The sequence below is a fragment of the Triturus cristatus genome, chromosome 1_2, assembly GCF_964204655.1.
Source record: "Triturus cristatus chromosome 1_2, aTriCri1.1, whole genome shotgun sequence".
Lineage (NCBI taxonomy): Eukaryota > Metazoa > Chordata > Amphibia > Caudata > Salamandridae > Triturus > Triturus cristatus.
The window spans coordinates 1,043,846,095-1,043,872,947 of NC_140580.1; positions in this window are offsets into that span (position 1 = coordinate 1,043,846,095).

Below are 26,853 nucleotides of genomic sequence, written 5' to 3' on the forward strand. Positions count from 1 at the left end.
GATGAGCATTGTTCGCTTCTGGTACTTGTGGACCTTGGTGGCCTCAAAGAAGATGCGCAGGCGGTCTGCCCAGGCCTTCCATCTGGCTGCTAATGAGGAAGGCGGCCCTTCCACTGTAAATGGCTCAATGGGGGGAACGGTAGACATCTTCCTGTCGTGTCCTGTCCTCCCAGTCCCTCTTGGCCTCTCCGACGTTGCTCACAGGATCCCTACACCCCTCTTTTGTGTGGTGCGACCCGGCCGGTCGGATGTCCGTGAGCTGGCCTTCTTAGTGGGGCACCTGCTTCTTCCCCTTCAGTGCTGGGCCCTTACTCATGAGCTACACTGCGCCCCCTCTGCTGTTCCGCCTCTTGGTAGTTCTGAGTGCTGCTGCACAGGGCAATGTGTGCCCACTATTAGTCCCTCCTTTGTGGGTAAGACTGCTTCCAAGGCCTCACTCCCCACCACCCTGCAACCAGGGGTGTACTCACAGGCAGTGTCCGGCCGTCTGTGGGGATCCTGTCAGGCCCGCCACGTGTTCACGGCCCACCGGGCCTGGGTAGCTTAGATGTGAAACCAGCAGGGAGGCCCCGACCACGTGGGCGCTGACGCATCGCTCTGCTGATCACCCACTCCGCGTCCGATAGGATTTGCCCGTCAAATGCGTGACGCCGGCACCGGGAGGGTGTCGCGTTCCACCGCCGGGGATCGAGACGCCACCCACGCGCACTGGGGCACGAGCGCCGCGAGCCAATGGCAGCGCTCGTGGCCGCCTCACCAGCGCGTTGTGCGAACGGGCACACCCACCCTCGTCGCCACTTTGTGGTGTTGCCGGGCTGCTACCGCTGAGCGGGAGCCCACAACACAGTGTGACACGTGCCCCGGAGTAGAGCCTGTAAATAACACTCGGAGCCGGGGCTAGTGAGTTACTCTGGTCGCGTGGTCGTAGCCCTACTGGTGTACGCACGCACGCTGCCAGCTTTTATTCTCGTGCGCGGGTCACCTGACCCTTGCGCCACGACAGGACGCCTGTTGCGTCACAGGCGCAAACACTACAGCTGCGGCTGCGCACCGTTGCGGCCATGGCTGACTGCAATAAATCAACATTTTTAATAATGATGATTGTCACTGTGACCGTGACAATCATCATGAATAAAAATGTTCACTTATTGCAGCCACGCGACCGTGGATTAAAGTAGAAGTATGTAAACAGTCCCCGGGCCGGCCGGCACAGTTCTGCCAGGGCACTGCGCACCGCAGTGGAGATCATGACGATGATTGCCCCAGTTTGCGAGAGCGAGTTGGATGGTGGTTGAGGTTTGCGCCCCGTTACGTGGCTGCAATAAATCACAAATGTAATCATAACAGGTGATTGTCACCGTGACAATCATCATGATTAAAATGTTTGATTTATTGAAGCCACTCGATGGTGTGCAAACTGCAACCACCATCCACCTCGCTCTCACAAATTTGGAATTTGTCTGACTACATTAAAGAAGGAGCTGTTGTTCTTAGCCCCTTGTTATCTTAGCAAATATGATCCCTCAATGACAAAAAGAGGCTAAAAGAAAAAGTTAGAAGGTTTTGTATATATGAGTGTGTGTCTCTGTGTAGCGCTATACATCGCAGGGATCCAGTCTTTAGATAACCTGACGACAGCTGTTATCTCTGCATGCATGACATCAAAGTACAATAAAACACAGTTGAAAATAGTTGGTATGTAACACATGCTGGAAGTAGTCCAAGCAGCATTTGAAACTGAAAACGGAACTTGTTTTCTCCTGATTCGTTGGCATACTGAAAATGAAAACGAAACTATACCCACTTTCCAATGTGTCTCGCAGAGAAAACTGCTACGGCAGGGCGTAACGCAGGTCCCTGCAGCGCTGCGGCCCCAACCTCTAAGTGGGGCCTCATACAGATGAGCCTAAGCCCGATGAATATCTGTGAAATATGGGTGTCTCAGGGGGCGCTCACCACATTCTCAAGTGGGGTTCTAATTATGTGCCAGTGTTTAGGTATTTCCGCCTCGAAAGAGAAGTAAGCTACGCTCATGCCTTTCAAAATATACCACAGATTTAAAGAAAAATAAAATAGTATGTGATAGAGAGGCCACGGTCATATCCTCAAAAGAAGAGTAAGAGATGTTACTGCTGGTCCTTGTGAGGCAGATCGAGATCAATGCCCGGACTGGACCTTACACTGTCAAGTGATCCAAACTATGTGGTGGCGTGAGAGGACAAGCGATGTGCAATTAATGGCATGCCAATATAGCAACGCCTCACCAGAGGAGTACTAATGCTGCCCTGCAACCAATGGGATCTTGAAAAGGAAGCGAGTCAGATGTCTGACTTCCTGGTCAGCTGCAAGGATTCTACCTGTGCCTCAGTGAAGCTCCTTGAGGCTACTGCCTGGAGCTCGCATGGCATCACTGGAGATTGTAAGAGCCAGGTTTAGAGGAACTTGGATGGGACTTGGATAACACGGCGCTGCCTCCTCCTACTCCTTCAGGGCCCCACTGGCAGCATTAAAGCACATATGGAGGGAGATTCTTATATGTTGTAGGTCGCAATCACGACATACATATTGTAGCCTAAATGTCGTTGACAAACATATTGCTCCATTGGATGTACATTTTTTATTATTAATTCCAATATGGCAAAATTTACTCATTTTTAAAACTTCCAAAAATATGGACCCGCCTTTTGTAGATCCAAAAGGGTTGCACAGCCTTATGCACTAGTGTTTGAATTTCATCCACTTAAACCACAGTAATCAAGTCTTTATTCTTATTGATCATGCTTTTATTCACAGTTAATCCATCACGCCAAAGACTCAGAATTCCACAATCTTATGCATGTTTCTTATTCCAAAATTGCCCATCCAGGCCTATTCTAGAACAGTTAAACAGTCCCCGGGCTGGCCGGCCCAGTTCTGCCAGGGCGCTGTGCACTGCAGTGGAGACCATGACATTGATTGCCCCAGTTTGTGAGAGCGAGTTGGATGGTGGTTGCGGTTTGTGCACCGTCACGTGGCTGCAATAAATCAAAAATGTAATCATAACAGGTGATTGTCACCGTGACAATCATCATGATTAAAAAGTTTGATTTATTGCAGCCACTCGATGGTGTGCAAACTGCAACCACCATCCACCTCTCTCTCACAAATTTGGAATTTGTCTGACTACATTAAAGAAGGGGCTGTTGCTGTTAGCCCCTTGTTATCATTAGCAAATATGATCCCTCAATGGCTGACACAAAAAGAGGCTAAAAGAAAAAGTTAGAAGGTTTTGTATATATGAGTGTGTATCTCCGTGTAGCGCTATACATCGCAGGAATCCAGTCTTTAGATAAGTGTCCTCGAACCTGACGACAGCTGTTATCTCTGCATGCATGACATCAAAGTACAATAAAACACAGTCGAAAATAGTTGGTATGTAACACATGCTGGAGGTAGGCCAAGCAGCATTTGAAACTGAAAACGGAACTTGTTTTCTCCTGATTCATTGGCATACTGAAAATGAAAACGAAACTATACCCACTTTCCAATGTGTCTCGCAGAGAAAACTGCTACGGCAGGGCGTAACGCATGTTCCTGCAGCGCTGCAGCCCCAACCTCCAAGTAGGGCCTCATACAGATGAGCCTAAGCCCGATGAATATCTGTGCAATATGGGTGTCTCAGGGGGCGCTCACCACATTCTCAAGTAGGGTTCTCATTATGTGCCAGTGTTTAGGTATTTCCGCCTCGAAAGAGAAGTAAGCTACCCTCATGCCTTTCAAAATATACCACAGATTTAAAGAAAAAAAAAATAGTATGTGATAGAGAGGCCACGGTCATATCCTCAAAAGAAGAGTAAGAGATGTTACTGCTGGTCCTTGTGAGGCAGAATGAGATCAATGCCCGGACTGGACCTTACACTGTCAAGTGACCCAAACTCTGTGGTGGCGTGAGAGGACAAGCGATGTGCCATTAATGGCATGCCAATATGGCAACGCCTCACCAGAGGAGTACTGATGCTGCCCTGCAACCAATGGGATCTGGAAAAGGAAGCGAGTCAGATGGCTGACTTCCTGGCCAGCTTCAAGGATTCTACCTGTGCCTCAGTGAAGCTCCTTGAGGCTACTGCCTTGAGCTCGCATGGCATCACTGGAGAGTGTAAGATCTAGGTTTAGAGACATCTTGTTAAGCTAACCTCAAATACTGAAAGACAAGGAGCTTGGATGGGACTTGGATAACACAGCGCTGCCTCCTCCTACTCCTTCAGGGCCCCACTGGCAGCATTAAAGCACATATGGAGGGAGATTCTTATATGTTGTAGGTCAGAATCACGACATACATATTGTAGCCTAAATGTCGTTGACAAACATATTGCTCCATTGGATGTGCATTTTCTATTATTAATTCCAATATGGCAATATTTTCTCATTTTTAAAACTTCCAAAAATATGCACCTGCCTTTTGTAGATCCAAAAGGGTTGCACAGCCTTATGCACTAGTGTTTAAATGTCATCCACTTAAACCACAGTAATCAAGTCTTTATTCTTATTGATCATGCTTTTATTCACAGTTTATCCATCACGCCAAAGACTCGGTATTCCACAATCTTATGCATGTTGCTTATTCCAAAATTGCCCATCCAGGCCTATTCTAGAACAGTTAAACAGATTTCCGAGTTCTTCTATTTACGATCTTTACACCCAATGCATTTTGGTTTATTTTAAACCTTCTTCAGGGGTATTTGTATTATGTAAAAGATATATCTGCGTCTGTCAGCCACAAGATCATAATAATAATAATAACATCCAATCACTGATTTAATCATATGACAATAACATGGAAAAATGATCTTAAATAACCCAGCGATAAACTAAAACATAATGTGAATTAATCCACCCCTCTGCTCCCGCTCATGATCCAACAGATAAAAATGCATTTATACTTGTGTCATTATTAATGTGTCCCACGCTTTTAACCCAAATTGCTCGACACCAAACAACCCCATGTTTCCACCAAACTTATATAGTGCGCTCATCGCTGTATGTAAACTCACCCCCCACTCTTGTTACTTCTCCCATTATCTTTTATATAAACTCTCACATACCTGATGTAATCTACTTTTGCAAGCACCTTGTTCTTCTCATGCACGCACAACATAACTGAATAACCACCCAGTGCTCACTCACTAACTTACAAACTACGTAACCAACCCCACCTGCAAACAACGTGATTAGCACATATTGCATCCACATGTACCCGGCCCACTGAAACTCCTTGTTTAAAGCAATACCACCCATATCCTAAATCGTGTGCTTAAAAATAATTCACATCCTCATTTAATCTCAAAATCAACACATGCGTGATTAGTCACTTAATGTATATTAACTCCTTCATATCGGTATTTCTCATAAACAGTCTAATTTTTAAAACACCATATTCTGGTACCAAACTCCTGAAGGGGCTACAAGATGGTGTATTGATTTCGCTTGCACCGAATCACCAGGGTTGGTGGTTTCGCCATACTCAGGCCTGGTTAAATGCTGGTCCGATATTCCTATTTCCTCTCTGTCATGGATTTCACAAGAGGCTATTGGCAAATGAACGTGACTGAGTCTTGCCTTCACTGACCACATGGTCTCTCTCAGTTCCATGAAGTAGAAAAGGTCCCCCTAGACTCGGCGCATTAGGTGAAGGCATAACACATGAAAAACTATACATTTGCCTCCATGTCGATTCTGGGAATGTGTGCATGAACGAGTATAATTGCAAGTCACTAAAAAAAAATTATTTCTCTTTGGGTGAATTTTGATTTGAAAAAACTTTATTTTGATCACTAGGATCATAAATGCAACATACTTTATACAAAACACAAATATAAAAAGCACGCACTTTCATATGCCTAAATAACACAGTAAATTGTTCTCCCAATACAACCCCTTGTTAGGACCAGCCCTATTTTCTACTTTTGAATTAAATTCAAGATGATGCAGTTTTTATAAAGTGACAGTGCAAACACAGCTGAACATCTACCATCCAGTACAATTAAGCAATGGCGTAACATAGGCCCCCGCAGTGCCGAGGGCCCCGGAGGGCCAGGGCGTCTCAGCACAGTACCACTGCCTGAGAGCTAATGATTGACTCGGAGGGGCCCCCTCCATGTACCTTGCAGGGGGGCCCCCTCAAGGGGCATATCAGCAAGGGCCGGCGATAATTATCGCTCAGCGCTCTTAGCATGAGGATAATTATCGCCGGCCAACTCTGAATTTTATCGCGGAGATAGCGTGCTATTAGCAACGCTTATCTCCAAAGCGATAAAATTCAGAGCGCAAGCTGCCAAATGTGTGATTATCGCTGGAAATCCAGCGATAATCACACAACTTTTGGTGATAGCTTGCTGATAGGGCCTCACATACTTAGCCATGAGATCCACCTTCCATAGGATATCATGGCTAAGTCAGTTTCAAAGCAGGCATAAGGAAAGTAGCGATAACAGAGGTTATCGCTGCTTTTCTTGTCGCTATGCTGCTTTGCGTGAGGCTTGATAATAGGAGAAATGTCGCTTAGCGACATTTCTCCCGTTATCCTGGGGAGGAACGCCCACTTTGCATCTCATTAGAGATGCAAAGATGGGCGTTAAGGGAAATGGCAATAAGGCAAGGTTTCACGCGATAGCGTGACCTTGCTGATAAGGCGATAAAATTATCGACGCTTTTTGTCTAAAAACGGACGCAAAAGCGGCGATAATTTTGTATCGCCTGCTTGCTGATATGCCCCCAAGTTTCGTTATGCCACTGTGCACATATGTAGACCCACACACAGAACAGACCCTGTGCTGGGGGCTCTGGATGTGATTTATAAGCACAAGTGGAAGCCTGGCTGTGGCGGAACCAGCAGGTCCCTCATCTGTGCAGCTGCTCTAAAACCAGCGACTGCTAAATCCCCATGGACCGAACTCTCAGCAGACTGTGTCGGAGGGATTTACTGTACAGAGAGCAGGAGAGGGAACTGGCACCAATAATAGATGACGCCGAGAAGTGAAGCCAAGGGCAGCTAAATAATAGTGTTATTTCATTATGCAAATACATGCTAAAAATACAATTATTAAAAGTAAAACATCTCCAGCAGACGGGCCGATACATCACTTTAATAGACGGGTAGAGGGATAAATGTACACACTGCGTAGCATTTATTAACCTATTGGAAGCAGAGATATAATCGCTCAACCCCAGATGAATTGCGCTGCTTTAAACATCCCTTTAGTGAAAGATGAGGAAAGGGGATGCCTGAAACCTTGTGGATTACAGCTGTCACTGGGAAGTTTGAAGAAGGATATGGTCATAATGCCACATCCCTGCCCCTGCGGGAAATGGGCATCCCGCCTGTTTGCCTTCCAGCGACCGCAGATTTGTTTTACAGAGGGGGGCACTCAGTCCCTTCAACTACACAGAATTTAAGTCCAATCTTGCAGTAGGTGATATTCAAAAGCAGGTGTTCCCTTATTAACATAGGTTTAAGGTCTAATGCAAAATTGCAAATGAGCAATTCCGTTTGGCCTTGCACATATTTCATGTCCCTGAAGAATTCGGAGAAGCAAAGATTCATTTTTGCCCTTCCTGATGTAGGTTGTTTGGCCACGTATGGTGGAACTCAATGGACAGAAATGCATATATTTAGGGCCATCTCCAGGTGCCTTTGGAAAGGGGCACAGAGTATTCATGGCCCATTTTACTGGCGGTACACAAGTCACTTCAGGTCTGCACACTGCATGGGTAGATCCATAGCCCCCTGCACAGATAGCAACAGTGAGGCACTGTTTGAACCATGCTTCTAGGGCAGGGTTCTACAAAGTCGGTCCTGGATACTTGCCAGATTTTTAGCATACCCTCATTTAGGTAAGTGTAGTTATCTGAAAATCTGGCATGGATACGACCCTCCAGGACTGACTTTGGAGAACCCTGTTCTAGAGCAAGATTAATGCTAAATACATATTACAATAAATGAAAAAACTGAGGGCCATATTTATGAGGCCTTGTGACAGTTTTGTGCTGCCGTTGAGTCACTTTTTGTGACGCATTAACAGCGTAAAACATGGCCCCTGCTGCGCCCTATTTACAAAGTGAAGCATCGAAGCAGATGCGTCACTTTGTAAACACCTGCGCTACATTATACCTGCATCAGATATAATGTATGCAGAGGGCGTTTACACGCAAGTAAGCCTCGTAGAAGTGACACAGTAAAATCTATGAGATTTCACTGTGCCACTGCTAGGATGAAAGTGTGTCAAAATCTAACGCCGAATTCCTTATTTCGCCTTGCCGAGGCAGGCGTAAGAGTGACGCAGTGCTATGTCCATAGCCCTCCCACCTGCATTACTTGAGTTGCGTCACACTTCCAACATAACTCCAGCAATGCGTCATTTTTGCGCAGACAGATATGTCGGTAAAACGGACGTATCTGTCATTCCTTGCGACGTGATGCATCATACAATAAATATGACGCATCCATCAGGTTGCACGGAGGGGGCAATGAAAAGTTTTCATGCAGCGATGCGTCACTTTTCATAAATGAGGCCCTGAGTTTGCACCTGAAGAACCATAGAGTGCACTACTGTGTGCACTGGGCCTGATGTACAAAAAGGCAGGTTGCTAATAGTGGGTGCAAATTGTTTCTCAATTTGGAATACAACCTATAACTAGTAGGTGGTATTGCAAAATGCCCAGTCAGAGGGGGTCGCAGCATGACCTGCCTAATAAATGTTAATTAGGGAGATCACTATTGGCTGCAAACATCGGGATAGTGGCCTGCAAGGAAAAGCAGACCACCATCTCTTGCATTCCCAAATGGAAAACGTTTATTAAAGCAGCATGTGTTCCTTAACCCCTTCGCTGCTGCGGACATTCCGCTGCAGCGCTGGGGGGGGCAGGGGGGCAGCGCGGTGGGCCTGTGCTCACGACGGAGCCGCTCCGTCATGAGCCACAGTTGAGCTGTGCTCATGACGGAACGGTTCCGTCATGACTCCGCCCATTTGCGTTGTCGCCCCGCACAGGCGGGGAAACAGCGCCGCGCAGGCGGAGCGGCCGCCGACAGGATTGTCATGACGGAACCGTTCCGTCATGAGCACACGCCAACCGTGGCTCATGACGGAACGGTTCCGTCATGAGCAGGGAAGGGGTTAAAGAACCGTTGCTGCTTTAAAAAAGACTGGTGCCTGAACAAAATTTCAAGTTTATATATCGGAGAACATAAATATCGTAAAACAATATTGTGGCTCAAAAATATTGAGGTATAGAATATTGTTATCAAACGTTTTGTTGGCAAATAATATCATTTTCAAAAAGATTGTTATCAATATATTATTTAGTAATATAGCTGTAAGAAAAAGTATTTTGTAATTATTTTAATGTATTTTAATTAATATTTTATTTTTAGGTGTTATTATTGTTGGTATAGTTGTTATTTATTTGATAAAATATAGTGTGTAATTTTAAGTGGGTTAGTAAAAATGTTTTAAATGCTATTAGTAATTGATTGTGTTTTTGCGGGTTGCTGGGTTTGTAGGAGGCTAGGGGGGGATATTAGTTAAATAAGAAATATTTTAATTAAATGACAATTTATTGTTAATTATATTTTTAATTGATTTTTACTTATGAATATTTTTATGTCATATTTTGAATTTAAAATAGTAATTTCAATTTATATTTTCCGTTTTATTATTAGTAATAGGGAGTTAATGCAATATGTTTAGTAAAAATTTGGATCTCTAATGAGGTCCACTTAAGACGTACATAGATAATCATATTTTTAAAAAAACAGCAATAATTATAAAACACTTAATTAAAACCATTATATCTATGTCGCTACATCAAATTGTACAGATTTAAATCATCAAGAGACATCAAAGATTTCCAAAATCGACTCTGGGGATTCTTTAGGCAGCAATGGGGCCCTCCAGTAGAGGATTGCGAAAAATGACACAGTATAAAATTCGAAAATGTGTGCAATTTGATAGAATAACATAATGAAGCAATTTCATCTAAAGTCAAATAATTAAATAACGGGCATCACATTGTAGCAACAACGGCAAATTATTAAATAAAGTGCATCATATAGCAGCAACAGCATAGCAGCAATCGTAAAGTTACATCCTATACTGGAACGGTAAAGGATCAAATCCTGATAAAAATAAGTACAATTTGGAAAATTATCATACCATATCAGCACCATATATTTTATATAATGTGCATCATAAAGCAGCAAAATCATTTCCCTTAGGACTTATAAAACCTCATTTAGTGCAAACAGCGATAAGTTAACAACAATCATAAGTATATATTTTTCACAGTTGAGAAATAAATACAAAGGTCGAGGAGACATAAGAGCTTGGAGCTTTAAAGGCAATATAATAAGAAAACTAATTAAATGTATAGCCAACCATACTCGGAGACTAATTAAGAAAATGTAAAATATATTCATAAACTCCCTAAAAAAGTTTAAAAGTTGTATGCATACTATTTCATTTTTGGGACAAAACAAAAATTCTCGAGCAGACGAAACATTTTTATTGCCATTTTGGATAAACATTGGTCGAAGCTACCTAAATCAGGATGAAGTCAAAGCCGGACATACAAACAAAATATGATCAAGGTTCTGAATACCCTGATTACAGAAGTTGCAGTTTTTTCCACCTTTCCTATTAAGTGACCAATTTACAGTTAAATCATTTAGTGGTAAAAGGTTCATACGACAGAGGGTGAGCCACCGGCGAATAGCGTGGCTCAAATTTTAGGAGAGATACTTCTGGGGAAACTCTCGGGGAAGAATCCTTGACTATTGTTTCCAGTCTGGCCCTTGCTCTACATATAATGACATCCCTCTGATAGCTAAATACGCCACTTGAAATCTTTAAAAAAGATTGCAATTCTGTGAGAGAGAAGGACAGCACGAAATCTTCTTGCACATTAAAATATTGCAGTGCCAAGAAGAAATCACTGGAAAAAGAGTATTTATACATTTGTCCTGCAAAGGTTTCCTGTCGCATAAACCTCCTCAATGTAGAAGGATCACTGCTCCCCAAAATATTACCCTAGCTAAACCTTGTAAAAAGAACTTACCAAGCCTAATGGCAGCTATTGGGACAAGAGTATTAAAGTTACATATTTACAGAAGATTTGTCCATCGATGTTATCCAAGAAGCTCAATTCACTTACTGGTATGGATTCAATTGCATATAACAAGGTGGGAGGTATTTTGGCTTTAAAAACTAAAAGCAGGTGTGAGAAATGTCTTCCACCCATAGCACTATAAAATAGGCATAAGCCATTTGCATGCGATGTTGCTTTACAAGAGCTTTGTTCAATATGGGGATTAATCCTTGTACTACTAGAAATAACTTTCCCCAGATAAAGGTAAGAATCTACAATCTCCAATTTTTCGGAACCAATTCTCCAATGAAAATTACAAACTTTCCTATTTTTTCCTTGTTTCATAACCAATACCTTACTTTTAAAAACATTTATCTTCAGAAATTGTGCAGACATATAATTCAGTAGTTGTGACAATTTTTTGTTTAAACCAATAGGGGTCAGGTCCATAATTACAATGTCATCTGCGTACATAAGCAAGGAAGCGAGCGTCCACCTATCTTTGGCGCGTCCCCTTCTGTTAAGGAAAAACAATCCGGTAGATCACTTACATTTAGAGAGAACAATAGAGGTGCTAATAGGCAACCTTGCTTCAAGCCATTTTCCTTAGAAATAATTGAAGATAGGCCCTGAGTACCCCCCATTAGTATCTGACACCATGTTTGTGAGTGTAAGGCAATAACTAAAGATAACAGAGTTGAAGGCACCCCCATTTTATATAGCTTTTTCCAAAGAAGTGGCCGGTCTACCTTATCGAAAGCAGTAGCAAAGTCTATAAATGCTACATAGTGATTTGTCCTGCGAAAGACTGTATATTTCTCTTCTATTAGTTTCAACAAACAGATGTCTAAGATGGAATGGTTTTTCCTGAACCCTGCTTGCTTAATGGGGAGAATTTTCTCCTCTACTACCCAATCAGTAAGATTCTCAAGAACTCTGCGGGCAAAGATTTTCCCCACTGCACCTAATAAGGCTATTTGCCAGTAGTTACCTGGAAGATGTCTTTCGCCTTTTTTGTATAGCAGAATTAGGATGCTACCGGACCATGACGAGGGGGTCCGCCCATACAGATAGCAATATTAAAACAGAGGGGTAAGATATGTTGCCCATAGTATTGGCTCTTTTTTATGATTGAAATAAGGAATTCATCTGGGCCCATTGCCCCTGAGGCTCTCATGTTTTTAATCAGTCTAACGACTTCCTCCTTAGAAGGAGCATTGATGTAAAATGAAATTTTTGGGGAGTTCATTAGAAAGAAGTCAGGCCAAAAGGAATTTGAATTTGCGGAGTAAAGTTCTAATAAGTGGGATTTCCATTCTTCTTCATTTATTGGAATGAGAAGAGATTTCATTCTAGTACCACAACTTTCTGCAATTATTTCCCAGTATCGTTTTGAATTATTTTTAGAAGCAGCATCTTTTAATTGAACCCATTCGTAATCTTCCTTTTTTTGTTTTAAAGAGCGTTTTTTTGTTGTCTTTGTCTCTTTAGTAAACATATTAGTCTATTTCATTCAGGAGAATAATTCAAAAACTGAGCCCTCACTAATTTGTTTAAATCCTTATTTATTTGAAGTAATGGGTTAAAACCAGATCTCTGTTTAATTATTAGGTGGATGTGTCGTAAATAAAGTATTACGCACTCAGAATTTCTATACTATCAATATGATCATGCATAAAGCAAGAGGCTGAGTCTGTGGTATCAGGTTCAAAAGGGCTTTATTCCAATAACTCGAGTTATAGGGAGAATAGTTCCATCACCACAAGGGATCAGGATCAGAATTCTCAAAATATTCTCAAACTTTATTCACAGAGTACAGTATATATACATTGTAATAATATACGTAAGCAGGAGTGCTTCAGGCGGAGCAAGAGAGAATGAGATAAGAGCATGTGGGTGTGTAGGTAGGCGTGAAGGTGGGCGTCCACTTGATGATAATAGGTGAGTGTCATAGGTGGGTGGATGCCTGGAGGGGGTTGCGTGATCAACTGGAACTTTACTGGAACTTTGCCTTACTTGTGCTCAACTCGAGCATGACGTGTAACTGACGTGGGGAAGGGTTGCTGTGCAACCGGGGAGTCTGGAAGTGAGGCCTTCAGTGTCAGGACGACCAGCACATCTTGTATTATCTGATATCTAAAGTCTGGGGCAGGGACTGATCTGTGACATAGGTTGCCCATCACCAAGAGCCAATGTGGCATCTATTTCTTCATTTACTGCGTAGGCCTTACATGGGGGCTATGGGCTTTTCACTGACGTGAGCTTTGCAATCACACAAAAAGAGACAGAAAGGCTAGGCTCTCTTCTTGCAGACGGGTCGTGTTTTATTCCTCCTTCTCCAGGCAGGAATGTGTTTTAGTAGGAGTAAGCAGATAACCGTGCTCAATACTGTCTCGGCACCTCGGACAGGGCCCCTTTGGCTGAGGCCCAAGTGTGCAAGGCCAAGGATACGCAGCTGCAGCTTTCAGAGTGTTCTGAGGCCTGAAACCTCTTTTGGCTCTGGCTGAGCCACAATAATGGGCTTTCATGAAAATGCGGGAAAACATGATGCAAAACGTGTAGGCCTCAGTGCAGATTTGTCGTTTCTCTCATGGGAGACTGGATGATGGCAGGCCACGTTATAGCATAAGCATCATGATAGACAGGCCATGGAGGGGAAATGCATAGGTTACATGCATGTGCACATGAGCGACGGGGAACACACGGGGACACATAGGCCTCATAATTTTTATTTCCTCAGATGGATTTACAAGACATAACCACACTGTTTATACAATGGCTGTAAGATTCCAGCAAATTATTTTGGGGGTGATCTAGATACTCTGTTACTCTAAGCTGCTTATCACCTATTAAAATAGTTAAAAACTCTTTCAGTTTTGAAATGGCCTGAGAATTCCAGTAAATTCTGCCATTTGCTTTGTTAAAAGCTATCGCTTTATCCTTAAAATTCAAAGAGCTCTCCTCACCTCAGGACAACTCTATTTTTAAACTAATCACCATATGGTCACTAAATTGATTTTCTAAAATTTCCATATTTGATAATCTATTAAAAAAAGATCAGCCAAGGTAATTACATAGTCGATAATGGAGCCACCATTCGGTCCCTTATGTGCATTTTTCACTGGGATATCTTTTTCTAGTCTCCCATTGACTACTAATACCTCCAAATTTCCTAAGCCTTCTAATAAAATTGTTCCTCTTTTATCGGTTTGACTATGATTTGGGAATTGAGCAGGCGGTATATTTAATGCTTCCTACTTAGCGGAGTTAGCAAAAAGTCTCATACTATGAGTGGAAACCTTAGCATTCAGGTCACCAACCAACATTAGATTCTTACATTCTGAGTTTTCGAGGATAGATGAGACAAAGGCAAGAAGATCTTTTAGTAAATATGTATTGGATGAGTCTGGTGGAATGTATGCATTTACGATTAGAAGGGACTCAGAGTTGACAGAATCTTCCGTGGTCTCTAGTTTAATTGCCTGAAATAGATTAGAGGCATGTGGGATTATTTTATATGTCCATTTGAGGCTTGAGCTAAGCAAAATTGAGATGCCTCCTTTCGCATGTCTCCTGCTCACCAGAAGAGCAGGGCTGCTCAGCACATAGTAATCTTCCATGGGCCAATTTGTTATAATCCAGGACTCTTGAATACATATTATGTCGGCATTCTGTTTAACCCTTGGCGTAGTTTGCGTAGTAGCACTACGCGTAGATACTCGAAGTGCACTTCAAACTATGCAATTTACGCGTAGCTACGCAAACTGCGTAGTGCGGTAGGGAAATGCTGTTCGCACTGATTGCACAGTGCCGGATGCTTGTCCGCACTGTGCAATTATTGCAAACAGCATCTTGCACAGTGCAAGCGGTCATTTTCTGCCGCTTGAGTAGATTTGTGCTCGAGCGGCAGCTTTTTCAACGTGGACTGGTAGTTTCTTATCGCGAGCGGTCGTGAGCATACGCGATCACTCGCAATGAGAAACCTGACCTCTCCGCGTTGAGAATCTCGCCGGGAGGTTTATTTTCCGCACTCTCGATCGGCAACTTTATGTTGCTGATCGCGTATGAGGAAAAAGTCTCGCCGGGATGTTGATTTTGCTTGCTCGCGGTCACCAACTTGACGTTGAGGACCGCGAGCAAGCAGAAAATGGCAGCTAAGCTTTTTTGCACTGTGCTACGTGCAATTCGCGTAGTGTGTAGTAGAGCAAATTACGCGCACTCTGTGAGCATAGCGTAGTACCACGCCCAGGGTTAGTTCCAGGAGACCAATTTAAGGCCCTTGCTAGGAAGAGTGCCCAAACCTTAGGCCAACTGGACTATTTGTATTCAAGAACCCTGCCACCCAACTCCATTTCTTGTTTTCATCATCTACAGATAATACTCCGCCACTCGTTTTCTATGGTTGGAGGAGACTCTTCTTCCATCCTTTCTGAGAGAGATCTGTAATACCCTTTCTCTTTCTAAATGATGAGCATCAAGAGACGATAGAGCTTGTATGGTGGGAAGCTGCCTATTAATGGACTCTTTTTCAGGGGCTTTCTCCTCATTGAGGACCAGAACATCAATACCACAGCACCGTAGTTTATCAGAATTTGAGATAATTAAATGGGACGTCACCTTGGACCCAAACGTCACTCTGGCACCCCCAAGATTGCCATGTTTTAGAACTTGAACCAAAGCCAAATCACTATTCTGGATCATTTTTAAATCATACATTTCAGCAACACAACTCAATAAATAAGACCTATTCATATATAGCTCAGAATCAAAAATAAAGACAAAATCCAGCGAAAGGGGTACAGATGGCTGAATTCTAACATAATAGTCTCCCTTAGACAATTTTCTAGGATTATAAATCACATCACTGCCAATAGCGGATGAAAATAATACAGCGTCAGGATTCAAACTACATTTCTCAACTGATGCAGAACTTAGATCTGTGGTAGTAACTTCTTGAGACACCGAGATTGCAGTACTGGAGTTCAGCTGGAGTGTATTAAAGTCCGTTGGAGAAACTTCCACTTTAACTTCTACCCTCTTCTGATCTTTTACAGCAGGGGTCGGAGGTAAAGATAGATTTATATTAGAGTCGAAACGGATTTGTTTAGCCCTTTTCTTCTTAATCCTCCAGGTATTTCCTCTTTTTGTTTTCTTCTTTCTACTAGCGGATTTTCCTTTATTTTTTAATGCCTTTTCTTCTGTTGAAATATGATCAGATTTTAGTTCCTTCGTAGTAGGATGAACAATTTTATTAGACCCAGTTTTAAAAAAAAAAATTGGATAAACTTTATGTTCTACAATAACTTTGTCCTTTCCTGTAATCGGGAGAGGTGCATTAACAGGGGGGGACATAAAAGCCTCAGGCTCAAAGAATTACAGTAGCGAAAAATGAGAGATTCATCAAATAAATCCACACTTTTTTTATCTTTATGTTTTGGTGAACCAAGGGACATGTCCACCTGAGTACCAAAGTCACGATAATTCAGATTTGTACCAAAGCTCGTTTGGGTAGATTCATTAGGTTCAGATTAAATACCTGTGTATGTAAAGGTGGAGTCTCTAAACAACATTTAAACATTTAAACAACATTTAGACTTATCAGTTAGAGGAAGGGAAACCTTACTGATTGGCTGTATAGGGTCTGAAAATATTGATTTGGTCAATGACATAAGTGAATCCAGAAAATAATCAGAATTGTTTACATATCTTTCCATATATCATCAGACTCCTTAATTGGGGGGGCAGAATCCAAAGGCAAATCAGGAGTGATAGAAGCTCTTGAGCTTATTGAGTCCGCTCCACAAGGTATGCTACTGAAAAGTTGCATTTTAATAGAAGAACCTGGAAGATTAACTTGAGAGTTTGGAAGATGTGAGATATCAAAAGTACGTGGTTTAGGTAAATGTGGAGGCCTTCGAGGAATGGTTTAAATTAATATTTAAGCCAGTGAGTGTAAAATCCTCCAATATAATGCCATCCACTCTAGACTCAGAACATAAATCGATAATGGACTCATACACGCTATTTTCAGTAGAGTGAATAGTATAGATTTCATGTGAAGAGCCTGCCACTCTGATTTCAGGACTTACCACATCTCTTACCCCATCCATTCTATTTCCAGTAGAAGAAACGGTAGCTAGAGGTGTAGATTCCACTGTTCCTTCTAACTTTTGGAGTAGAGATTCAGATTTAGGCTCCATATTTGCAACCTTATTTTGACATTTTTTTTTTTGGGAAAAAAGTGGAGATGGCATTAAATCCTTTTAAAGTATTTATCTGTACTGACTTATTCCTCAGAGGGTTGGCTTTGTTTTTTTTGCATGCTCTTACAAAGACCAATTTCCCTGAGCATAGTTTTTTTGCGGTTATAGTTCTAAATAAAGCTCAAATTAAATCTGTAGGCTGTAGGGCTGTATAGCGCTGTATAACGGTGAGAGTGCTACACCGCCGGTTCGGCCAGGATTACACCTCAGAGAGAGAGAGAGCAGGGCACTCTAGCGAGCCACAAGCCGCACCCAACCTAGTTCGGCCGCTTCCGCGGACTCGCCTGGGCACAACACTCAGTGGCACCATTAATGGGGTCACGCTCTCACCCCCTGAGGTTCACGCCTATGGCACAATCAACAGCAATCTTCAGGAAACGTGCCTCGGGGCCCCCCACAGGCCTTTAGCGGGCTCTAGGGAGTCGGCTGCCGGCTCCTCACTGCCGCTGCCGTGTCACACACTAGGGCTTGTAACTCATATCTCTGAGCTCCACACCACTGCTGGCTCCTCGCTGCATCATCACGTAAGGAATGCTGGACTGCTGGACTGCTCCGCTCACTGTTAGCAGCAAATTTGCTCTGCTCACCTCTGCTTTCCTGCACCTTGGCATCTGGTAGTCTGAAGGCGACGGTGACGACAGCTGGGGCTGTTACAGTAGCTGTTGGCTCTCAGGGCGCAAGGGAGGAATGAGGGATGAACGAGGGATTAGTGCAGAATTGGTGCTGCGGAGCAAACCACCCCCCCACTAGCCACCTGGAACCCACCGAGAAAGCCTCAAGAGCCGCAGTGAGCGCTTCTGCCTCCTGCTGCTCCCGCCTCTTGCCGCTACTGGCGTGCAGTCCGCAGCCGCTGCTCTCTCAGTCCGGCAGTAGGTCGGTTACCTCGGGCATAAATCCTCATATGCCCTCGCCTCCTTGCTGCTGCTGCTGCCGCTTACCACTTGCTCCTCGCTCCTCTAGCAGTCATTGTCCTTTGTAGCCTCAACGTGTGCACCTATTTGTTTTGTCCATGCTGCCGTGTGAGGGAGAATCGCCAGTAACAAAATTATTTGAGCATGATAGGGATATTTTAGTAGCCAGTTGTTGGGTTTGAAGGGGCCTAGGGTAGGATGGTAATTAAGTTATAAATACATACAAATTATTGTTATTAGCTTTCAATTGTTCATTCATTGTTTAATTATGTTAACAGTTTAATAGTAATTTGTTTAAGTTATATTTTAGTTCTCAGCTGTTGGATTGTAGGGGAATAGGGTGGGAATTTAAGTAAAATTAAATATATTTTAATGTTAAGTATTTTATGTTAATTAAATGTTCTTTGAATATTAGGCATGTATGTTAGTTAATGTATTAATTATTGTGTAATTGTACTGTTTCATTTCTGTAATTATGTATTTTAGATTTTATATGTTTATTACACATCTATTTTTTTCATACTGTGTTATTTTGTTTCAATGAGTAGGTCTGGAACAAAATATTAAATAATATATTTATATGAATTGACATTTATGTGTAAGTTATTAATTGGTATTTCATAATGTGTATTTTATATATTTATTCTTTTTTCATTTTTTTAAAATGTATTTAAAGGCAAGTGTGCAATTTTGCTTCTGGAAAGATATTTGTTTCTAACATTTGATTTGTTTTCTATAAATAAATTGAACTTAAATTAATAAGAAATGATTGTTTAATATGATTATTTTTGCTGGTAGTTAGGGAAATTGATATTATGGATCATTCTATCTATTCCTCTCTTTCTTTTTTAATGTATATATTAATTGTGTTTTATTTGTGTTAAAATATATATATAGTTATTTATGTATACTGTAATTTAATGTTTTATATTAAGTGTTCATATGTGTGATCCTTTTGAAATCAAACACTTTTCCTTCTGTTGCTTAGGCTGGAGTGGGAATAGTAAATCTAAACCCTCCGAAGTTCAACGCTTTCCTTACTATTACGTAGACTGGAGTGGGAATAATAAATATAACACCTCCAAAGTCCAACACTTTCCCTACTGTTGTTTGATCAAAGCTGCAAACTGCAAACTTCAAAACTGCATTTGACAAAGTGGATAGAGAGAGACTATGGCAGAAGCTGCCCAGTTAGGGCATCTCAGAAACTCTTTTAAAAGCCATTATAAGCCTATACATGGAAAGATGGGTTAAAGTAAAAGTTACATCTAATAGAATCACTGCCCATAAAATCAAGATTACCTTTGGAGTAAATAAAGCGCTGGGGTTGGCACATGCTCTTCCAGCCAAGTATGGGGATGGCACTTTATTATTCGATCACACTGCGATAGGGCTGAAGTGATCACTGGCTGCCCTCTCTCTTTATAATGCGGGGAAAAAAATGGAAGTCAACTTTGCCAAAACGAAAATCATGACCTGTGAAGTCAGAAACATACGTGCTGCAAATTCAACTTTTCGAGTATTAACGTGGCCCTAGAACAAATGACAAGCCTTAAATACTTGGGCATTCATTTCAACAACTGTGGCTCCCATGTCACATATCTCTTATCTATTTATCTATTTATTTATTTATATATCTGGAGATAAGTATATGTATTTATGGGTATTTATGCACAGTAAGAACTGCATCTGTACATCATCTAGTACTAGGTTAGTCAATTATGGTGTCGATAAGGAAAACAAAGCTTGATTGTTGTTGATTCCTATCAAACGGCATATTTACATGATATTAATAAGCTTTTTTGATCTAGTTGCCGTGGGATTTATGCCGACACTATGAGTCACTATAACTGAAATGTATGAATGTCGAACAGAATCTTTAGAATTGATTTGAAACACAATATATTTTACACTAAGAATCATGTGGTAAATTTTGCCCAATCACAATGAAAAATACAAAAAGAAAAAAATGTAACCCTTTAAAATCAATGGCCATTCGTAGAACTGCGTCATGTGATCAAGTCCCCCAGGAGGGATGAAACGCGTAATGGCTGCCGTTTGTCTGTGAGATTCGGTGAATAAACCAAATGGATATTGAACAAGAATCCTGTGGTCCATGCTCTTTTTACTCGGCTCCAGTTGGGTAAAATACGAGAAAGGAGAGTGCTTTCTAATATATATATATATATATATATATATATATATATATATATATATATATACACATATCTGTTTATTCTTTTCACCATGTACTTAATGCTGGTTACTTTGCTTTGTTTTATCTGCCTAATAAGTGCAGCTCATTCTTTCTATGCAAGATTATGATTCTCTCCATAAATGTATTGAAAACCCCCTCCATATATTTTTTATGTTTACCATAGGCATGCATGGGTAGACAATGAAAGGTATAAGATCTGTTTCCACGATTTACTTGGGGATCAGAGTGTTCTGCTCAAAATTGCCAAAATCACCTGCCACCCAATGAAGAGTAGGGGTTTGGGTGAGGCACTGTGAGCTATTTAGGAAGTGGGCCAACAGTCTCTGATGGTTTAGATGGGATCCGTCCGTGCATTCTGACGTGCTATAGTCCCAATACGCAGCTCTACCTTTTCTAGTGGAAACCGTCTAACATGTCCCCACCAATGTTCTTAGGTCATATACTTTTATAATGGGTCTCCAGAGTAGTTTTTGTGTGTGTCCAAGGTACCCTATTCACCTTTAAATGAAGACGTCCATAGTGTTAGGTGTAGCATCCTCTTCAGCCTGGGTACCCACCAATGACTATGCCACATACTGAGCTTAGTATTACATGGCTTTATTTGTCAGCGTATAACTGTGAACTCAGCATTCTAAACTAGCCTTCAGTGCATTCCAATCTAACACTTACATCATGGTTCTACAGAGTCCATCAGGAGCCGCCAAAAAAATTCCATCATTTCTACCTTACAAGACAGTACATCTCCCCCTCAGTTATATAAATAAAAAAATATATGGATAGATACATATATACAATAAAGGGTCTCATTAGGATGCCGGTTGGAAAGCCTCCAACCAAAGGTCAGAGGCTTTCTGCCCGACATCCTTCGTTTGACTTACGACCGCCGTATTATGATTATGGCGGTCGGAAGTCAAACTGGCCAGTCATTCCGGCTGGCTTCCAACAACTCAAGGAGCCCATCGGCCTGCTGGAAGCTGCAACATAATCCCGTTGGGATTATGAGATCGGTTTCAACAGGCTTTTCATGTCTGGCTTTCTGACATGAAAAGCCTACTAGAAAGCAAATTTGGGGGCCCAAAGCAGGGCGCTAATGCCTCCGTAGCCTCCAGGTGGGGCCAGGGCCCCCCTGTGTATCCCTGCACCGTGTGGTGCCTGCAACGTGTTTCAGGGATTTACAGGAACTCCCGTTTCTCTATGGAAGCTTGTGCTGCAGCTGGTTTCTGACCGCTGCACAAGCTCCCATAGGTAAATGGGAGTTTGCAACCATGCTATGTGAGGTCGTATTGTAATACTGTGTTTTGAACCGTTGACCTATGTTCAGTCGGTTCCCACACCGAAATGGTATCGGGCAGACTCAAGTCCACCCAACATCGCAATTAGGGCCTAAATCTTTTCAATCAAGCTTTTTGGTATTTTAATTGTTCGACATATTCTTGTTCTCAGGAACTGTCATCACTAATGTCCGGAATCTGCGTCAGTGGTGTAGAGGCAACAGCAGTAACTGATGTTTCAGACCCAGTCTATCCTTCAACAGTAAGATCTGATGAACAATTAATTAAGGGCCTAAAATGAGAAGAGTCTCTGGTAATAGACTTCTCAGAGTGCTGGTCAGTCACTATGGGGCCTTTGATAGACACCACTTGAAAAGGTTCTGCATCGAAAGGAGCATCAGATTTTCTTCTCCGCATCTGTTCTGCGAGCATTCAATCTCCTTTCTTAAAGACAATGGGCCCGATTCACAGAACTAATTTAAGACAAAATCCTAAACTTACTACCATTTTCGTATTCACAGAAGGCACTTACTCATTTTGGTATTCACAGAAGACACTTACTCACTTCGGTATTCACAAAAGTTAGGAGTTCTGACTTTAGGACTCCTAAATGCCTTCTGTGAATACCGAAAGTCTTAATATTAGGATTTTTCTCAGTTTAGGAGTCCTAAAGTTAGGAGTCCTAACTTTACTACTACTAAACTGAGAAAAATACAAATTTTAAGGCTTTCGGTATTCACAGAAGGCATTTAGGAGTCCTAAAGTTAGGAGTCCTAACTTTACTACTACTAAATTGAGAAAAATCCTAATTTTAAGACTTTCGGTATTCACAGAAGGCATTTAGGAGTCCTAAAGTTAGGAGTCCTAACTATACTACTACTAAACTGAGAAAAATCCAAATTTTAAGGTTTTCGGGATTCACAGAAGGCATTTAGGAGTCCTAAAGTTAGGAGTCTTAACTTTACTACTACTAAATTGAGTAAAATCCTAATTTTAAGACTTTCGGTATTCACAGAAGACATTTAGGAGTCCTAAAGTTAGGAGTCCTAACTATACTACTACTAAACTGAGAAAAATCCTAATTTTAAGACTTTCGGTATTCACAGAAGGCATTTAGGTGTCCTAAAGTTAGGATTCCTAACTTCTGTGAATACCGAAATGAGTAAGTGCCTTCTGTGAATACCAAAATGAGTAAGTGCCTTCTGTGAATACCAAAATGGTAGTAAGTTTAGGATTTAGTCTTAAGTTAGTTCTGTGAATCGGGCCCATTATTCTTCGCATGTCATCTTTGGTCAGCATATGTTTTCATCTTTTGTTTGTTCATCAAATCCTTCTCATGGGCTGCTTTCTCATCTTTCTTTCTCTGATTGGTCCGTTGAGGTAACTTGGTGTTTATTGCTCTCCCAAACATCAATGTCACAGGATTTTCACCTGTGGTTGAGTGGGGTGTTGAACAATAGGCTCTCTAGGTAGAATTCAACACAGTTTTCAAATGAAGGTTCTCAAGAATAGAACACTGCACTACTTTCTTTAGTGTACTCAAAAACCCTCAACAAGTCAGTTGGCCTGCGGCCACAAAGGTGTGCTTTTCTGATGCTTTATATTCAAATGCTCCAAAAATCTTTTAACTCTTGACTGTTGAAAGGCAAGCCATTGTCAGGCTTTACTATGGCTGGAACCCCCATGTTGCAAAGCCGTCTTGGATGGAATACCATAACCTTGTATAGACACTCTAGAAAAGTTTTCAGCAGGTTTCTGATCCTTCCCTGGATGATGCACAATTGTATAATTACTCTTGTAAACCCTAGTTCCCATCAATCAATGCGAGGAGGCCTTTTGGCCTTTGGATTGCCAAATATAGTCAGTACAACCTCTGCTTTTGAAGACTTCCTTTTCGGCAATCATGCATTTGTCCATGTCGTTCGCCCATCCCCTCATTGTTGGCGTATCACAAGACCCCCATCCCATGGATATGATTCGTTTGATTAATGTGAAACCTAGTGTAACCCACTGTTGTTCTACTGTGGAGAGATCCATGGCCTCCCAGATACTGAGGAGTCCCAACTTGGGTGTTAGTCATGTGACTTTTTTCCAGAGCGGTGCAATGTTTGGGCAGCTCCATATCACGTGGTGAAAGGTTGCCTCTTACGTGAGGTATCTGAGACATCAAGTGTCCTACCAACGCCCAATTTTAGTCAACGTGGTCCCAGTTAAATATGTTCTGTGTAGTATTTTGAGCTGGATGAGACTGAATTTGAGCGGTATGGCTGCCTCTTGGGGGGACATTAGCACGGATTGCCACTCATCGTCTTCAAGCGGCCCTATCTCATTCTGCCATCTGTCATGGAGTCATTGAAGTGGTTCAGGTAGACGATTACATAGTTTTTGATATGTCGTTGAAATGGCTTTTTTATTCATGGATTCCGACAGTAGCCTGTCTTCTAGTGGAGATGCCTCGACACTTCACCCTGTTTTGGAATGGTTGTGATAATTACATGAGGAATTTGCATGTATCAAAACACTTCCTGGTGAGTCAAGTCATATTCTTTTTGTAACTCAGAGAAACTGAATTTTTCCATAGGTCACCTACAGTGGAGAGGCCGATGGCGTCCCATTTATCAAACCCCAGTTATTTACCCAGTGTACCTAGCCGTTGGGTTGAGCATAATGGCGTGGCTTAGGTTATTATCCCTTGCCATCCAAGTGCTTTATTTGCCTGGTGCCAGATGTCAAAAGTCAGGCCCGTGGGACCGGTATAGTGCCTTTTTAAAGTTTTGAGTATAGGACCACTTTATACCCCTCCATTCCCATTAAACGTCTGTCCATCTGATATGTGGGTTCTGTCTGCGGATGGTAGACACAGTGGTTGAAGACCACCAGTTGGGATGCCCAGTAGTATAGTCGCATGTTGGGAGGTGCTATCCCACCGTCGTACTCCTTGCTAGTTTATGTGTGGCAATGCTTGGTGTTTTGCCATTCCAGAGCAGTGCTCTGAGTTCGCTGTCTATACTTTTGAAGTAGGCTTCGGAGACCTTGAATGGGCTGTTTTGTAGGATATATAGGAAATGTGGCAGTTCCAATATTTTAAACAGTGCTGCGCTTCCTAGTAGGGATAGTGGAAATTCTCACCAATGTCGCACGTCATTTTTCAATCTTTTTAGGGGACTCACAAGGTTCTTGGCGTAGAAGAGACCTGGGTTATGTATATTCTGAGGTATCGGAAACTCTCGACTGCAGATGTTGCTGCACAGTCAGGTGGCAGTTTTGGGATTAGTCCACGGAGTGTGTAGATTACTGACTTGGACCAATTAAATGGTGTAGCCCAATTATTTACAGAAATTTGTGAAGATGTGAAGAATTCTGTTTAATGATTTTGCTGGCGACGCAAAATATAGCAAAATGTCATCAGCGTATAGGAATATTCTATCCTTGTGGCCCTCTGCCCATTTTAGCCCTCTAGTAGTAGTCGATCACCTCTTACCCAGGTTGCAAGTGGTTCTAACATCAGGAAGATCAGCAGTGTTAAGGGGCACCTCTGTCGTGTTCCCTTCTTCAGTGGGAATGTCTGTGAGGTGTGGTTGTTTACTCTTACTTGACCTTTGAGGTCTGTGTAGAGGAGCCTAACCCACTTGCGGAATTTGGGGCAGAAACCTATTTGTTGCAAGACCTCAAAGAGGGATGGGCTATTTGCTAGTGTTGAATGCCTTTTTTGCATCTAATGAGAGTATTACTGCGTCTTCTGCGATTATGTCTTTCCTACCAAGAACATTATGTAGCCGGCGAATGTTTAGGGCCGTATTGCGGCCAGGCATGAAACCTGATTGATCCACATGTACTATTTTTGATTTTGATGGGAGTAAGGAGCAAGCCAGTATCTTTGCGAGATTTTTTGCTTCAGCATTTATTTAAGAGATTGCTCGGTAGGAGCTACAATTATCAGCTGGTTTACCTTTTTTGTGTATTATGACTATAGAGGCTAGCCTTTGGTCTTCCGGTAGGCCCACCTTCTTTTTACTTTCTAGGAACATATCTCGTAGATATGGTGCAACCTGAGATGCTGTGATTTTAACGAATTCGATTGGGAAGCCATTGGGTCCCATCGCCTTCCCAGATTGTATGTTGCTCATTGCTGAGCAAATGTCCTCTTCTGTGGGGTCTCCCTCGAGTGAATCCCGATCATCAATGGTATAGTGTCAATAGGGGAATGACCGCTAACAGTTGATGTGAGTCTTCTGCAGTGATTTCGACAGCTGGTTTGTATAGCCTTTCGAAGTGGTTGGCGAATTACTCTGATATCTCTTGTGGGTCTTTAATAATGTTGGTGCCATTGATTTGTGGAGAAGTGTGGCTCAATGGTTAGAGCGGCAGACCTCGATGCAGAGCACTGGTCTGGGACCAGGGTTCAATTCCCATCGCGGCAGGGTCTCGGGCTATAAATTCCGCGGACTGGATATTCTCGCCTCAGTGCCTATTCTAATCATGGGTCCCACGCTGCAACTCTAAGCAATAGCTTGCTTAATCTCCACAACGGCCCCAACAGCGCTGGGATGCCTGGCCTCACCATGGGGGTGCCCAGGAGTGGACACCTCACATGGAAAGCCAGGAAGGGTTCCTTCAGCGGTATGAATACAGCGCTGAGATACCCGTAGTGGTGATCGACGCTATATAAATACCTATACATTTACATTTGTAACAAGGTGACCCAACGCTCAGCTTGTTCTCGTTTTTCTAGCCAAGCTAGGAGTTTGCCCTCTTTGTCCCCTAGTTTGTATAGTTTATGTTGGGCTGCTATATGTTTGGCCTTAGCTACCTCCGTCACTAGAGCTTTATATTGGAGTTTCTTGATGTCTAGCTTGTGGTTGTTGGCCTCATTAGGGTCCTGAGTGTATTCAGCTTCACTTTTTTCGATCTCGTGTTACAGCTGCTCAATCTTTTCCTTTCGTTCTCTGTTGTTTCCCACCTTAAGTGCAAGTGCTTGGCCCTTTAACACCGTTTGAAGGCTTCCCATAATGTTTGTGCTGATTCTACCGAGCCCATATTTTCTTTAAAATAGAGATCTGTATGGTGTATCA